Consider the following 16,389-nt stretch of genomic DNA (forward strand, 5'->3'; position numbering starts at 1 on the left):
AAAACACTTTTACATTTCTATTCTAAAGGTATTTTATGCATAAATGTAAGAGAATGTGGATAGAATATGTATAAAATATCACAGGTCTATAATTGAGCATATGCATTTTTCCTTGCAGCCATGGCTCTTCTCAACTCTCAGGGAATTAATTTGAACGTATCTATAATGAAGTTAGAGAGTAACTAGTGTTCTCTTCACTTCGTATTAGCTACCTAAATGGCTAATACAGCAGAGAAAAGAGAAACCTGTAATCCCTTGCTGACCTTCTTAGGTGTGATGCTTCTGATTGAACGTTTCTTCTGACTTTTTTCCAGACCATCTTTACTTGTCCTCCGCCTGCCCTGACCTTCAGCCTGTATTCCATTGTGTTACCCACCTGTCCTGTATCTGAGCTTTGTTCCCCTGACCCTGGTCTGCTAAACTCTATTGTCCTCCACATCGGGCTTTGCAGGTGGACCGTCGGGTTTCCATGTAATTATCTGCCTGGGCATGTATAAGGACTACCAAGACACGTACATCTGTCATAGTATTAGGACTTTTAGTGTTCCCAAGTCCTGTCTGCCTGCAGCTTCCGGTACCTCTGCTACCTGCTTCCGTCTCCTGTCTGTCTTCAACCTTTCAGTGCTTTTACTGCATGCTTCCCAGTCTCCTGTCTTGCAGCCTTTCAGTGCTTCAATTGCCTGCTTCCAAGTTTCCTCTTTGCCTGCAGTCTCCAGTCGCTCAACTACTCCAGTCCTACGTGTCTCACCTAGAAAAACACACACAAAATTTCAGCTCACCCTTTTTGGGTAATCTCCATGGGATTTATTCAGTCCGAGCACGGAAAGAGCTTCTGCCAAGGCTCTCTGGAAACGATGAGAATGAAAGAGGAATCCAGCTCAGGAAAGTATATAAAATCAAAAGTTTTTATTCCAAATTATTTTAAAAAAGAGGAAACACTGCATGTCAAAAATCAGCAATATCCAATGAACGGAAGGACGACCATGATACAGCTGAACGCGTTTCGAACACTAGGTGTTCTTAGTCCACAGCAAGTGATCCAAGTGAAAACTTCACATATAAAAGCATCCATCACAGGTGAAATGAATACATGACATAATTGAAAAGACACACCTACTGCAATACAAAAAATGGTATATGTGATACAAAGAAAAAAAAAAAACCACAAAAAAAAACACACACACACAAAAAAAGAAATAATTAATTACGTTACAAGTAGTGTTGAGCGATACCGTCCGATACTTGAAAGTATCGGTATCGGATAGTATCGGCCGATACCCGAAAAATATCGGATATCGCCGATACCGATATCCGATACCAATACAAGTCAATGGGACATCAAGTATCGGAAGGTATTCTCATGGTTCCCAGGGTCTGAAGGAGAGGAAACTCTCCTTCAGGCCCTGGGATCCATAGGGATGTGTAAAACAAAGAATTAAAATAAAAAATATTGATATGCTCACCTCTCCGGCGGCCCCTGGACTTCACACTGCTAACCGGGAGGCTTCTTTGTTTAAAAAGCGCGCCTTTCGGACCTGTGAATGACGTCCCGGCTTCTGATTGGTCGCGTGCCGCCCATGTGACCGGCACGCGACCAATCAGAGGCCGCGACGTCATTCGCAGGTCCTCAATTCCTATAATTAGCAGTTTTGTGAATGAGAATGACGTCGCGGCTTCTGATTGGCCGCGTGCCGGTCACATGGGCGGCACGCGGCCAATCAGAAGCCGCGACGTCATTCTCATTCACAAAACTGCTAATTATAGGAATTGAGGACCTGCGAATGACGTCGCGGCCTCTGATTGATCGCGTGCCGGTCACATGGGCGGCACGCGACCAATCAGAAGCCGGGACGTCATTCACCGGTCCGAAAGGCGCGCTTTTTAAACAAAGAAGCCTCCCGGATAGCAGCGTGAAGTCCAGGGGCCGCCGGAGAGGTGAGCATATCAATATTTTTTATTTTAATTCTTTATTTTCCACATCCCTATTGATTCGATACCGATACCCGATATCACAAAAATATCGGATCTCGGTATCGGAATTCCGATACCGCAAATATCGGCCGATACCCGATACTTGCGGTATCGGAATGCTCAACACTAGTTACAAGCAATCACAATGACAAAATGAAACAAAATATATAAACTAATATAAATATAATATGTTTGAAATGAGAAAAAATTTGATTTAATAATGCAACATAATTTCTTTTTTAAGATTTAAACCTGTAGGAGTACGTGTGTCAAGTAAATAAATCCAGAATGCCTCTTTGTCTCGCAGTTTTTTCTCTCTATCTCCTCCTCGTATATCCCTATGTACTTGTTCAATGGCATATACTCTTAGATATGTGGTCTGTCTGTTATGTGTATTAATAAAATGATTTGAAACATTAGAAATGTGACGTAAAGTAGGCTGAACAATGTCATTGAGATGCTCCCGAAATCTTTCTTTTAATTTTCTGATGGTGGAACCAACATACAACAAATTGCAGTATGTGCATTCAATAATATAGACCACATGATCAGAGTTACAATTCATGAAATTCCTCATGGAAAAAATCCTTGAGTCATTAGAACCGCAAAATGTTGATGTTTTTTTTACATATGTGCATGTTTTGCAAGAATATGTGCCACATTTAAAAAAGCCCTTTGTAGGTAACCAATTTGAAGAATTTGGATATTTTTTGGAATGCACAAAATTCGGAGAAAGAATGTTACCTAAAGTTGGAGCACATCTAGATACAATACGAACCCCATTTTGAAGAATTGTGTCCATAATGTCTTTTCAATTATGTCATGTATTCATTTCACCTGTGATGGATGCTTTTATATGTGAAGTTTTCACTTGGATCACTTGCTGTGGACTAAGAACACCTAGTGTTCGAAACGCGTTCAGCTGTATCATGGTCGTCCTTCCGTTCATTGGATATTGCTGATTTTTGACATGCAGTGTTTCCTCTTTTTTAAAATAATTTGGAATAAAAACTTTTGATTTAATATACTTTCCTGAGCTGGATTCCTCTTTCATTCCCTACGTGTCTCACCTGCCTACTGCACTGACGCCTGTGGCCCGTGTGCTCACCTGGACCTTGGAGAATCTGTAGAAGTGGTGGAGCTGATGGTCTGCTCCCTGACACTATAGGGGGTTAAATGTATTTTATATTCATGCAATGTTGTCAAAGGTAACACCCACTGGAGATGCAGCCTAGCCTGGGCAACGCTAACTGTAATGGCCGGCCCAGTTTGCGAAAAGGGAATGGAGAGTTAGTGCCAAGTTCAGGAACTGACAGTTCAGTGCAGGACAATAGTGCGAAGTGACAGCAGCGGTCTCACGCATTGGGCTGCTAAGGACAACGTGGGCCTAATATTTGAGGCAGTGGATTGCCAAAAATACCTTCCATGTGATTAGGTCTGCCAGCCTGCGGAACCTCGAAATGGATGTTGGGCCCTTGGGCGCATTCAGCCTGTGAAGCTACAGGGAAAGATGGACAGACTCTATGAGGAGGGAGGTGTTGCAATCCGGGTGCACTGCTACTGGTGGAAAAGACTTCCTAGTGCTAGTGAAGATAGCGAGAGGGACACTCTACCTATACCCAGAACAACTGCTGAAGTTGTGTCCGTTACCTGTGGGAAAGACGACAACCTGTTGGGCCTTATCCTACATGCCCGTTCCAGTAAAAGTTTGATTGTTTTTACAAAACTTGTGTCCCCTGTATTGATTGTTGCCAAGGTTCCACAACAGGAAAACCTGGAACCAATGGATGCCGGCAGGCCAGAAGTAAGTGTGATGTACCCAACACACAGCAGCACACCGGGAAGGGGACACGTGTAGTCTGTAGAGTGCCAGAGTGAGTGGGATCAACAACTCGACCACGACTACCTCGCTTGAGCACCTAATAGATCCACCTCCGAAGGTGAGCCGAGCCAAAACACATTGTGAAAGTACTCTGCCTGCCCTGACCATACAAAACTATGTATGCCAACTAAACTCTTGGTACTACGATTTAGTGTATCCTGCTCTTCTACAATGCACAGCCATTGTTAATGGAGACTACGCCAGGGGTAGTGACATGTGAATTCCTTGTGGGAAAATCTAGGCCACTTTGAAGAGGCAGGTGGGGGTTTAAGTATAAAGAGTTAAATGTGTTAAATGTGTTTAGAACCTGCTTAAATTGGCAGGACCAGAGAGCTATATAATGTTTATGGGAGCAGTTGAGAGTCCCCCATGTACATGGGCGAAGCAGGTTTCACCAATTTCTAAATTCTGAATTGTATGAGAACCTTTGCTCCAGTCTTGTTACTGAGGTGCATGCTACATGAGCGTGCATATATATTGGTGTGATTGGCTGACAACTATCTAATGTGTATGACCAGCCTTACACTCTGCTCCGTAGTAAAGATGGGAGGACCCCTGGATGTTCAGGTCCGTCGAGTTCAGCCGAACAGTTAAAAAAAAGATTGGGTTCGGGTACCAGAACAGTACCCAGACCCCATTCACTTGAATTGTGGGCCTGAATATCCAGTGCTTGCTGTGCTGTCATAAACATGACAGCTTGGAAAACACTGCCTCTGATCGATGGTAATGAATCAGACAGCCACAGTTCCCACCCTGTCAAAGGACAGCGTGAGCACGCAGCTGTGATCAGAGGTAAAATTTTACCTCCTGTCACTGGCATCGGCTGGGACTACAGCTCCCATCAGCCTACACCTGCTGCCGTTAATAACAGCGAGAGCAGGCAGCGGCAGGTGGGAGTATTCATCAACCGGTGCCTGCATTCTAAATACTGTATATAATTTAAACAAAACGGTGCGGGTTCCCCTGTATTTTTGATAACCAGCCAAGCAAAACTCACAGCTGCAAGTTGAAACCCTCAGCTGTCAACTTTAGCAAGGCTAGTTATCAAGAATAGAGGGGTCCCCACGTGTATTTTTTTATTATTTAAATAAATAATTTTAAAAATGGTGTGGGGTCCCCCTCATTTTTGACAATCAGCCAAGTTAAAACAGACAACTGGGGGCTGGTATTCTCAGGCTGGTACGGGGCCATGGACATTGGCCACCCTCAGCCTAAAAATAGCAGCCCGCAGTCACCCAGAAAAGGCACATCTATTTAGCTGTGCCAATTCTGGCGCTTTAACCGGCTCTTCCCACTTGCTGGGGGGAGTGCCAAGTGAGGTTCATATTTGTGGGGTTGATGTCACCTTTGTATTGTCCGGTGACATCAAGTCCACGGGATAGTAATGGAGAGGTGTCTATACCACACCTATACATTACTAATCCTATTGTTGTATTGTAAATAAAAACACAGAGAGAATAAAGTCTTATTTGAATTTAAAAAAAGAGATGCGGACGTAGAGTCTGAGAACCACTGAGAAATTAGCTGATGCGAGCACAGCATCAGTGAACAGAGGTGACATCATTGAAGTTTCCGTGGGTCACTGAGAATGCGTTCCCAGCAGGGCCAATGAACTGCGGTGACCTCCAGTGAGATTACTGCAAACACAGTGAGGAAGAGTCTCACGGTGCAGAGGTGAGTTCACCGCAGTCCACCGGGAGAAATCTCTCATTTTTCCCGGTGAAGTCTCTGAGCTCAGCACTGTACCGTGAGACTTTTTCTCACTTTAGCAGTGATCTCACTGAAGATCACCACCGGCTGGGAACGTAGTATCAGTAATCCGTGGTAACCTCAATGACATCACCGCTAGTCACTGATGCTGCACTTGCAGCAGCTCATTCATCAGTAGTTGTCAGCCTGGACAGTCGCATCATGACACCGTCCAGGTTGAAAACTGTTTATCCCCAGTGTTGTGAATTCTGTGGCTGAATTCACTCCTGTGGTCACAAGTGGTACTGCAGCTTCTGAGCTTCCTCCCTCAGGTGTTCTGGTGAGCTCGTTAACTGCTTCATTACTTAACTCCGCCTGATGCTGCTATCCTTGCTCCTTGTCAATGTTTCAGTGTTGGATCTGAGCTTCTCCTGATTGTTCCTGTGACCTGCTGCTCTGTATAGCTAAGTGCCTTTTGCTTTTTTGTTGCTTTTTTTCTGTCCAGCTTGTCTTTTGTTTTGCTGGAAGCTCTGAGACGCAAAGGGTGTACCGCCGTGCCGTTAGTTCGGCACGGTGGGTTTTTTTTTGCCCCCTTTGCTTGGATTTGCTTTAGGGTTTTTTGTAGACTGCAAAGTTCGCTTTACTGTCCTCGCTCTGTTCTAGAATATCGGGCCCCACTTTGCTGAATCTATTTCATCCCTACGTTTTGTCTTTTCATCTTACTCACAGTCATTATATGTGGGGGGCTGCCTTTTCCTTTGGGGAATTTCTCTGGGGCAAGTCAGGCCTATTTTTCTATCTTCAGGCTAGCTAGTTTCTTAGGCTATGCCGAGTTGCCTAGGTAGTTGTTAGGCGCAATCCACAGCCGCTTTTAGTTGTGTTTAGGATAGGATCAGGTGTGCAGTCTACAGACTGTTTTCACATAATTGTTTTCTTGTGTCCACAAGACTGGGGAGGCCTCCACCCCTCTTTTTTGAGCTGTGCGCACAGGAGCCGTTCTGTCCAGCGTGTCCACATGGACATTCCTTTTCTGAATCCTGCTCATACAGGTATAATACATATGACCAGGTTTTAAATACATCAGATAGGGATTACGTACATTAGTTAGGACTGCTCTGATATGGGTATACCTTGACGTTTGGTAGAGCGGCTTAATATACATTTTTTGCAAAAAACGTATCAACCAAATACCCTGTTTTTTTCCATCTTTTTACTAGCACTTGCTGTCCACTGTGATTTTTTTGCAACAGAGTGTTTTTGGTTTTACTGTGCTTTTTTGTTTTTTCAAGTCTCTTGGTGGTGTGAACATGTCTCTACGGGCTTGTTCACTGTGCGCGCAGCTCATGTGTTCTGTTTTCACATAATTGTTTTCTTGTGTCCACAAGACTGGGGAGGCCTCCACCCCTCTTTTTTGAGCTGTGCGCACAGGAGCCGTTCTGTCCAGCGTGTCCACATGGACATTCCTTTTCTGAATCCTGCTCATACAGGTATTATACATATGACCAGGTTTTAAATACATCAGATAGGGATTACGTACATTAGTTAGGACTGCTCTGATATGGGTATACCTTGACGTTTGGTAGAGCGGCTTAATATACATTTTTTGCAAAAAACGTATCAACCAAATACCCTGTTTTTTCCATCTTTTTACTAGCACTTGCTGTCCACTGTGATTTTTTTGCAACAGAGTGTTTTTGGTTTTACTGTGCTTTTTTGTTTTTTCAAGTCTCTTGGTGGTGTGAACATGTCTCTACGGGCTTGTTCACTGTGCGCGCAGCTCATGTGTTCTGTTTTCACATAATTGTTTTCTTGTGTCCACAAGACTGGGGAGGCCTCCACCCCTCTTTTTTGAGCTGTGCGCACAGGAGCCGTTCTGTCCAGCGTGTCCACATGGACATTCCTTTTCTGAATCCTGCTCATACAGGTATTATACATATGACCAGGTTTTAAATACATCAGATAGGGATTACGTACATTAGTTAGGACTGCTCTGATATGGGTATACCTTGACGTTTGGTAGAGCGGCTTAATATACATTTTTTGCAAAAAACGTATCAACCAAATACCCTGTTTTTTCCATCTTTTTACTAGCACTTGCTGTCCACTGTGATTTTTTTGCAACAGAGTGTTTTTGGTTTTACTGTGCTTTTTTGTTTTTTCAAGTCTCTTGGTGGTGTGAACATGTCTCTACGGGCTTGTTCACTGTGCGCGCAGCTCATGTGTTCTGTTTTCACATAATTGTTTTCTTGTGTCCACAAGACTGGGGAGGCCTCCACCCCTCTTTTTTGAGCTGTGCGCACAGGAGCCGTTCTGTCCAGCGTGTCCACATGGACATTCCTTTTCTGAATCCTGCTCATACAGGTATTATACATATGACCAGGTTTTAAATACATCAGATAGGGATTACGTACATTAGTTAGGACTGCTCTGATATGGGTATACCTTGACGTTTGGTAGAGCGGCTTAATATACATTTTTTGCAAAAAACGTATCAACCAAATACCCTGTTTTTTCCATCTTTTTACTAGCACTTGCTGTCCACTGTGATTTTTTTGCAACAGAGTGTTTTTGGTTTTACTGTGCTTTTTTGTTTTTTCAAGTCTCTTGGTGGTGTGAACATGTCTCTACGGGCTTGTTCACTGTGCGCGCAGCTCATGTGTTCTGTTTTCACATAATTGTTTTCTTGTGTCCACAAGACTGGGGAGGCCTCCACCCCTCTTTTTTGAGCTGTGCGCACAGGAGCCGTTCTGTCCAGCGTGTCCACATGGACATTCCTTTTCTGAATCCTGCTCATACAGGTATTATACATATGACCAGGTTTTAAATACATCAGATAGGGATTACGTACATTAGTTAGGACTGCTCTGATATGGGTATACCTTGACGTTTGTTAGAGCGGCTTAATATACATTTTTTGCAAAAAACGTATCAACCAAATACCCTGTTTTTTCCATCTTTTTACTAGCACTTGCTGTCCACTGTGATTTTTTTGCAACACAGTGTTTGTGGTTTTACTGTGCTTTTTTGTTTTTTCAAGTCTCTTGGTGGTGTGAACATGTCTCTACGGGCTTGTTCACTGTGCGCGCAGCTCATGTGTTCTGTTTTCACATAGCTAGTTTCTTAGGCTGTGCCGAGTTGCCTAGGTAGTTGTTAGGCGCAATCCACAGCCGCTTTTAGTTGTGTTTAGGATAGGATCAGGTGTGCAGTCTACAGAGTTTCCACGTCTCAGAGCTCGTTCTTGTACTTTTGGGTATTTGTCAGATCACTGTGTGCGCTCTGATCGCTAAGCACACTGTGTTTCTGGATTGCCTTCATAACACCTGTCATTAGCAAACATAACAGTACAAGGAGCCCAAACTAATGATTCTCAATAGAGGGAAAGAAAAAGTTCTGACATAATTTTTTTTTTTTCTGCTCTGTGTTCACTTTTTTTTTTTTTCTTTCCCCTAGACATTTGGGTGATTCTGGACACAGGTGTGGACATGGATATTCAGGGTCTGTGCTCTTCAATGGATAATCTCGTTATAAATGTACAAAAAATTCAAGATACTATTGATCAGAAATCTATGTTAGAACCAAGAATTCCTATTCCTGATTTGTTTTTTGGAGATAGAACTAAGTTTCTAAGTTTCAAAAATAATTGTAAGCTATTTCTGGCCTTGAAACCTCATTCTTCTGGTAATCCTATTCAACAGGTTTTGATTATTATTTCTTTTTTGCGCGGCGACCCTCAAGACTGGGCATTTTCTCTTGCGCCAGGAGACCCTGCATTGAGTAGTGTCGATGCGTTTTTCCTGGCGCTCGGATTGCTGTACGATGAGCCTAATTCAGTGGATCAGGCTGAGAAAAATTTGCTGGCTTTGTGCCAGGGTCAGGATGATATAGAAGTATATTGTCAGAAATTTAGGAAATGGTCAGTACTCACTCAGTGGAATGAATCTGCGCTGGCAGCTTTGTTCAGAAAGGGTCTCTCTGAGGCTCTTAAGGATGTCATGGTGGGATTTCCTATGCCTGCTGGTTTGAATGAGTCTTTGTCTTTGGCCATTCAGATCGGTCGACGCTTGCGCGAGCGTACATCTGTGCACCATTTGGCGGTACTGCCTGAGGTTAAACCTGAGCCTATGCAGTGCGATAGGACTATGACTAGAGTTGAACGGCAGGAATACAGACGTCTGAATGGTCTGTGTTTCTACTGTGGTGATTCCACTCATGCTATTTCTGATTGTCCTAAGCGCACTAAGCGGTCCGCTAGGTCTGCCGTCATTGGTACTGTACAGTCCAAATTCCTTCTGTCCATTACCTTGATATGCTCTTTTTCGTCGTTTTCTGTCATGGCGTTTGTGGATTCGGGCGCTGCCCTGAATCTGATGGATTTGGATTATGCTAAACGTTGTGGGTTTTTCTTGGAGCCTTTGCGGTGTCCTATTCCATTGAGAGGAATTGATGCTACACCTTTGGCCAAGAATAAACCTCAATACTGGGCCCAGCTGACCATGTGCATGGCTCCTGCACATCAGGAAGTTATTCGCTTTCTGGTGTTGCATAATCTGCATGATGTGGTCGTGTTGGGGTTGCCATGGCTACAAACCCATAATCCAGTATTGGATTGGAATTCCATGTCGGTATCCAGCTGGGGTTGTCAGGGGGTACATGGTGATGTTCCATTTTTGTCGATTTCGTCATCCACCCCTTCTGAGGTCCCAGAGTTCTTGTATGATTATCAGGATGTATTTGAAGAGCCCAAGTCCGATGCTCTACCTCCGCATAGGGATTGTGATTGTGCTATCAATTTGATTCCTGGTAGTAAATTCCCTAAAGGTCGATTATTTAATTTATCCGTGCCCGAACACGCCGCTATGCGCAGTTATGTGAAGGAATCCCTGGAGAAGGGACATATTCGCCCATCGTCATCACCACTGGGAGCAGGGTTCTTCTTTGTAGCCAAGAAGGATAGTTCGCTGAGACCGTGTATTGATTACCGCCTTCTTAATAAGATCACTGTTAAATTTCAGTATCCCTTGCCATTGTTATCTGACTTGTTTGCTCGGATTAAGGGGGCTAGTTGGTTCACTAAGATAGATCTTCGTGGTGCGTATAATCTGGTGAGAATCAGGCAAGGAGATGAATGGAAAACTGCATTCAATACGCCCGAGGGTCATTTTGAGTATCTAGTGATGCCGTTCGGACTTGCCAATGCTCCATCTGTGTTTCAGTCTTTTATGCATGACATCTTCCGTGAGTATCTGGATAAATTCCTGATTGTTTACTTGGATGACATTTTGATCTTCTCAGATGATTGGGAGTCTCATGTGAAGCAGGTCAGAATGGTTTTTCAGGTCCTGCGTGCTAACTCTTTGTTTGTGAAGGGATCAAAGTGTCTCTTCGGTGTGCAGAAAGTTTCATTTTTGGGGTTTATCTTTACCCCTTCTACTATCGAGATGGATCCAGTTAAGGTCCAAGCCATCCAGGATTGGATTCAGCCGACATCTCTGAAAAGTCTGCAAAAGTTCCTGGGCTTTGCTAATTTTTATCGTCGCTTCATCTGTAATTTTTCTAGCATTGCCAAACCATTGACCGATTTGACCAAGTAGGGTGCTGATTTGGTTAATTGGTCTTCTGCTGCTGTGGAAGCTTTTCAGGAGTTGAAGCGTCGTTTTTGTTCTGCCCCTGTGTTGTGTCAGCCAGATGTTTCTCTTCCGTTCCAGGTCGAGGTTGATGCTTCTGAGATTGGAGCAGGGGCGGTTTTGTCACAGAGAGGTTCTGATTGCTCAGTGATGAAACCATGTGCTTTCTTTTCCAGGAAGTTTTCGCCCGCTGAGCGTAATTATGATGTGGGCAATCGAGAGTTGCTGGCCATGAATTGGGCATTCGAGGAGTGGCGTCATTGGCTTGAAGGAGCTAAGCATCGCGTGGTGGTATTGACTGATCATAAGAACTTGACTTATCTCGAGTCTGCCAAGCGCTTGAATCCTAGACAGGCCCGTTGGTCGTTATTTTTTGCCCGCTTCGACTTTGTGATTTCGTACCTTCCGGGCTCTAAAAATGTGAAGGCGGATGCTCTGTCTAGGAGTTTTGTGCCCGACTCTCCGGGTTTATCTGAGCCAGCGGGTATCCTCAAGGAAGGAGTCATTGTGTCTGCCATCTCCCCTGATTTGCGGCGGGTGCTGCAAAAATTTCAGGCGAATAAACCTGATCGTTGTCCAGCAGAGAAACTGTTCGTCCCTGATAGGTGGACTAATAAACTTATCTCTGAACTTCATTGTTCGGTGTTGGCTGGTCATCCTGGAATCTTTGGTACCAGAGAGTTAGTGGCTAGATCCTTCTGGTGGCCATCTCTGTCACAGGATGTACGTACTTTTGTGCAGTCCTGTGGGATTTGTGCTAGGGCTAAGCCCTGCTGTTCTCGTGCCAGTGGGTTGCTTTTGCCCTTGCCGGTCCCAAAGAGGCCTTGGACACATATTTCGATGGATTTCATTTCTGACCTTCCCGTTTCTCAAAAGATGTCAGTCATTTGGGTGGTCTGTGATCGCTTTTCTAAAATGGTCCATCTGGTGCCCTTGGCTAAATTGCCTTCCTCCTCTGATTTGGTACCTTTGTTCTTTCAGCATGTGGTTCGGTTGCATGGCATTCCTGAGAATATTGTTTCTGACAGAGGTTCCCAGTTTGTTTCAAGGTTCTGGCGAGCCTTTTGTGGTAGGATGGGCATTGACCTATCATTTTCCTCGGCTTTCCATCCTCAGACTAATGGCCAGACCGAACGAACCAATCAGACCTTGGAAACATATCTGAGATGTTTTGTTTCTGCAGACCAGGATGATTGGGTGTCCTTTTTGCCGTTGGCTGAGTTCGCCCTTAATAATCGGGCCAGCTCGGCTACCTTGGTTTCTCCATTTTTTTGCAATTCTGGGTTCCATCCTCGTTTCTCTTCAGGACAGGTTGAGTCTTCGGACTGTCCTGGTGTGGATTCTGTGGTGGATAGGTTGCAGCAGATCTGGACTCAGGTAGTGGACAATTTGATCTTGTCCCAGGAGAAAGCTCAACTTTTCGCTAATCGCAGACGCCGTGTGGGTCCCCGACTTCGTGTTGGGGATCTGGTTTGGTTATCTTCTCGTCATACTCCTATGAAGGTTTCCTCTCCTAAATTTAAACCTCGTTTTATTGGTCCGTATAGGATTTCTGAGGTTCTCAATCCTGTGTCTTTTCGTTTGACCCTCCCAGACTCCTTTTCCATACATAATGTATTCCATAGGTCGTTGTTGCGGAGATACGTGGCACCTATGGTTCCATCTGTTGAGCCTCCTGCCCCGGTTTTGGTGGAGGGGGAATTGGAGTATATTGTGGAGAAGATTTTGGATTCTCGTGTTTCTAGACGGAAACTCCAGTATCTGGTTAAATGGAAGGGTTATGCTCAGGAAGATAATTCCTGGGTTTTTGCCTCTGATGTTCATGCTTCCGATCTTGTTCGTGCCTTTCATGCGGCTCATCCTGGTCGGCCTGGGGGCTCTGGTGAGGGTTCGGTGACCCCTCCTCAAGGGGGGGGTACTGTTGTGAATTCTGTGGCTGAATTCACTCCTGTGGTCACAAGTGGTACTGCAGCTTCTGAGCTTCCTCCCTCAGGTGTTCTGGTGAGCTCGTTAACTGCTTCATTACTTAACTCCGCCTGATGCTGCTATCCTTGCTCCTTGTCAATGTTTCAGTGTTGGATCTGAGCTTCTCCTGATTGTTCCTGTGACCTGCTGCTCTGTATAGCTAAGTGCCTTTTGCTTTTTTGTTGCTTTTTTTCTGTCCAGCTTGTCTTTTGTTTTGCTGGAAGCTCTGAGACGCAAAGGGTGTACCGCCGTGCCGTTAGTTCGGCACGGTGGGTTTTTTTTTGCCCCCTTTGCGTGGTTTTGCTTTAGGGTTTTTTGTAGACTGCAAAGTTCGCTTTACTGTCCTCGCTCTGTCCTAGAATATCGGGCCCCACTTTGCTGAATCTATTTCATCCCTACGTTTTGTCTTTTCATCTTACTCACAGTCATTATATGTGGGGGGCTGCCTTTTCCTTTGGGGAATTTCTCTGGGGCAAGTCAGGCCTATTTTTCTATCTTCAGGCTAGCTAGTTTCTTAGGCTGTGCCGAGTTGCCTAGGTAGTTGTTAGGCGCAATCCACAGCCGCTTTTAGTTGTGTTTAGGATAGGATCAGGTGTGCAGTCTACAGAGTTTCCACGTCTCAGAGCTCGTTCTTGTATTTTTGGGTATTTGTCAGATCACTGTGTGCGCTCTGATCGCTAAGCACACTGTGTTTCTGGATTGCCTTCATAACACCTGTCATTAGCAAACATAACACCCCAGATATAAATTATGGCGTGGGACAGAACGACAGACAGGTGAGGGATATGGTTCTTTTTCATAGGAGACGAGGGCTTCAATGAAATGGGCGCTAGGTGAGTATTACTGTGTTTGTTATTTTTAAATAAAGAAGGAAAAGTGTGTTTTTTTTATTTCAAATAAAAGACTTTATTCTGGCTGTCTTTATTTACCATACAACTATAGGATTAGTAATGGATAGGTGTCTTATAGACACCTCTGCATTACTAACCCATGGGCTTCATGTCACCGAACAATACAAAGGTGACATCAACCCCACAAATACGGACCCCACTTGCCACCGCTACAGGGCAAGTGGGAAGAGCTGAGCAAAGATCCAGAATTGGCGAATCAAATAGATGTGGCTTTTCTGGGACTGCTATTTTGAGGATGGGGGATATCATGGCCTCTTGCCAGCCTGAGAATACCAACCCCCAGTTGTCTGCTTTATCTTGGCTCATTGTCGAAAATGGGGGGAACCCCACGCCGTTTATTATTTATTTAAATAATCTTTTAAAAAAACAGTGTGGGGACCCTTCTATTCTTGATAACCAGCCTTGCTAACGCTTGACAGCTGAGGGTCGCTGTCAGTTTTGCCTGGGTGGTTATCAAAAATTCAGGGGAACCCACATAATTTTTTTTAAATTATTTATTTAGAACGCATGCACCGGCTGATGAATAATCTCATCAGCCTCCGCCTGCTCCCACGCTGTCATTTCACAGTATGGGAAACGTGGCTGTCTGACTGGCGGTAATAATTTTACTGCCAATCAGAGGCACTGTTTGCCGCGCTGTCATGTGCATGTTTGGGGGGTGGGGTCTGAACTTGAACAGTAACAAGGACATCCTGGTGAAGTCTGTGTTGGAGGTCCATGCCTGAACAGTAGGTGTTCAGTATGGACCCCAAACTTTACTGTTCGAATTTCGCTCATCTCTGCTCCCTAGTTTAGACCACTTTATGTCAATTCTGTTAGCAATCTATTGGATTCCGTGCTCCCACATGTGTCAGGGTTATTCCCATCTTCATAAATGAGTATTGCCAGACAGTGCTTGTAAATACAAGTAAATTTGCATTTTAAAATATTCAGCCATTCTTGAAATTTTAGCTTAAAATTTTATGTTAACTAGGAGACCGACCACTGCTCCTAGACAACAAAACAAGAACAAGCTCTTTACTATTGCGCTGGGACTCGATGTTACTTCCTAATCCCGTCCAGCTTCAACCTAGTGCTTACAAGTTAGAGAAGGTGGTCGGTCTCCAAGGCAACAAGCTACAGTGCCTTGCGAAAGTATTCGGCTCCCTGGAACTTTTCAACCTTTTCCCACATATCATGCTTCAAACATAAAGATACCAAATGTAAATTTTTGGTGAAGAATCAACAAGTGGAACACAATTGTGAAGTTGAACGAAATTTATTGGTCATTTTCAAATTTTGTGTAAATTCAAAAACTGAAAAGTGGAGCGTGCAATATTATTCGGCCCCTTTAACTTAATAACCCCATTAACTTTTGCTGCGATTAAAGCTGCAAGTCACTTGGGGTACATCTCTATCAGTTTTGTACATCGAGAGACTGAAATTCTTGCCCATTCTTCCTTGACAAACAGCTCGAACTCAGTGAGTTTTGATGGAGATCGTTTGTGAACAGCAGTTTTCAGCTCTTTCCACATATTCTCAATTGGATTGAGGTCTGGACTTTGACTTGGCCATTCTAACACCTGGATATGTTTATTTGTGAACCATTCCATTGTAGATTTTGCTTTATGTTTGGGATCATTGCCTTGTTGGAAGAAAAATCTCCGTCCCAGTCTCAGTCTCAGGTCTGACTCCAACAGGTTTTCTTCAAGAATAGTCCTGTCTTTGGCTCCATCCATCTTCCCATCAATTTTAACCATCTTCCCTGTCTCTGCTGAAGAAAAGCAGGCCCAAACCATGATGCTGCTACCACCATGTTTGACAGTGGGGATGGTGTGTTCAGGGTGATGAGCTGAGTTTACTTTACACCAAAAAGTTCGATTTTGGTTTCATCTGACCAGAGCACCTTCTTCCACATGTTTAGTGTGTCTCCCAGGTGGCTTGTTACAATCTTTAAACAACACTTTTTATGGATATCTTTGAGAAATGGCTTTCTTCTTGCCACTCTTCCATCAAGGCCAGATTTGTGCAATGTACGACTGATTGTTGTCCTATGGACAGACTGTCCCACCTCAGCTGTAGATCTCTGCAGTTCATCCAGAGTGATCATGGGCCTCTTGGCTGCATCTCTGATCAGTCTTCTCCTTGTTTGAGATGAAAGTTTAGAGGGACGGCCTGGTCTTGGTAGATTTGCAGTGGTATGATACTCCTTCCATTTCAATATGATCGCTTGCACAGTGCTCCTTGGGATGTTTAAAGTTTTGCAAATCATTTTGTATCCAAATCCGGCTTTAAACCTCTCCACAACAGTATCACGGACCTGCCTGTTGTGTTCCTTGGTCTTCATGATGCTGTCTGTGCTTCAAAC

The sequence above is a fragment of the Ranitomeya imitator genome, chromosome 2 (genome assembly GCF_032444005.1).
Source record: "Ranitomeya imitator isolate aRanImi1 chromosome 2, aRanImi1.pri, whole genome shotgun sequence".
Taxonomy (NCBI): Eukaryota; Metazoa; Chordata; class Amphibia; order Anura; family Dendrobatidae; genus Ranitomeya; species Ranitomeya imitator.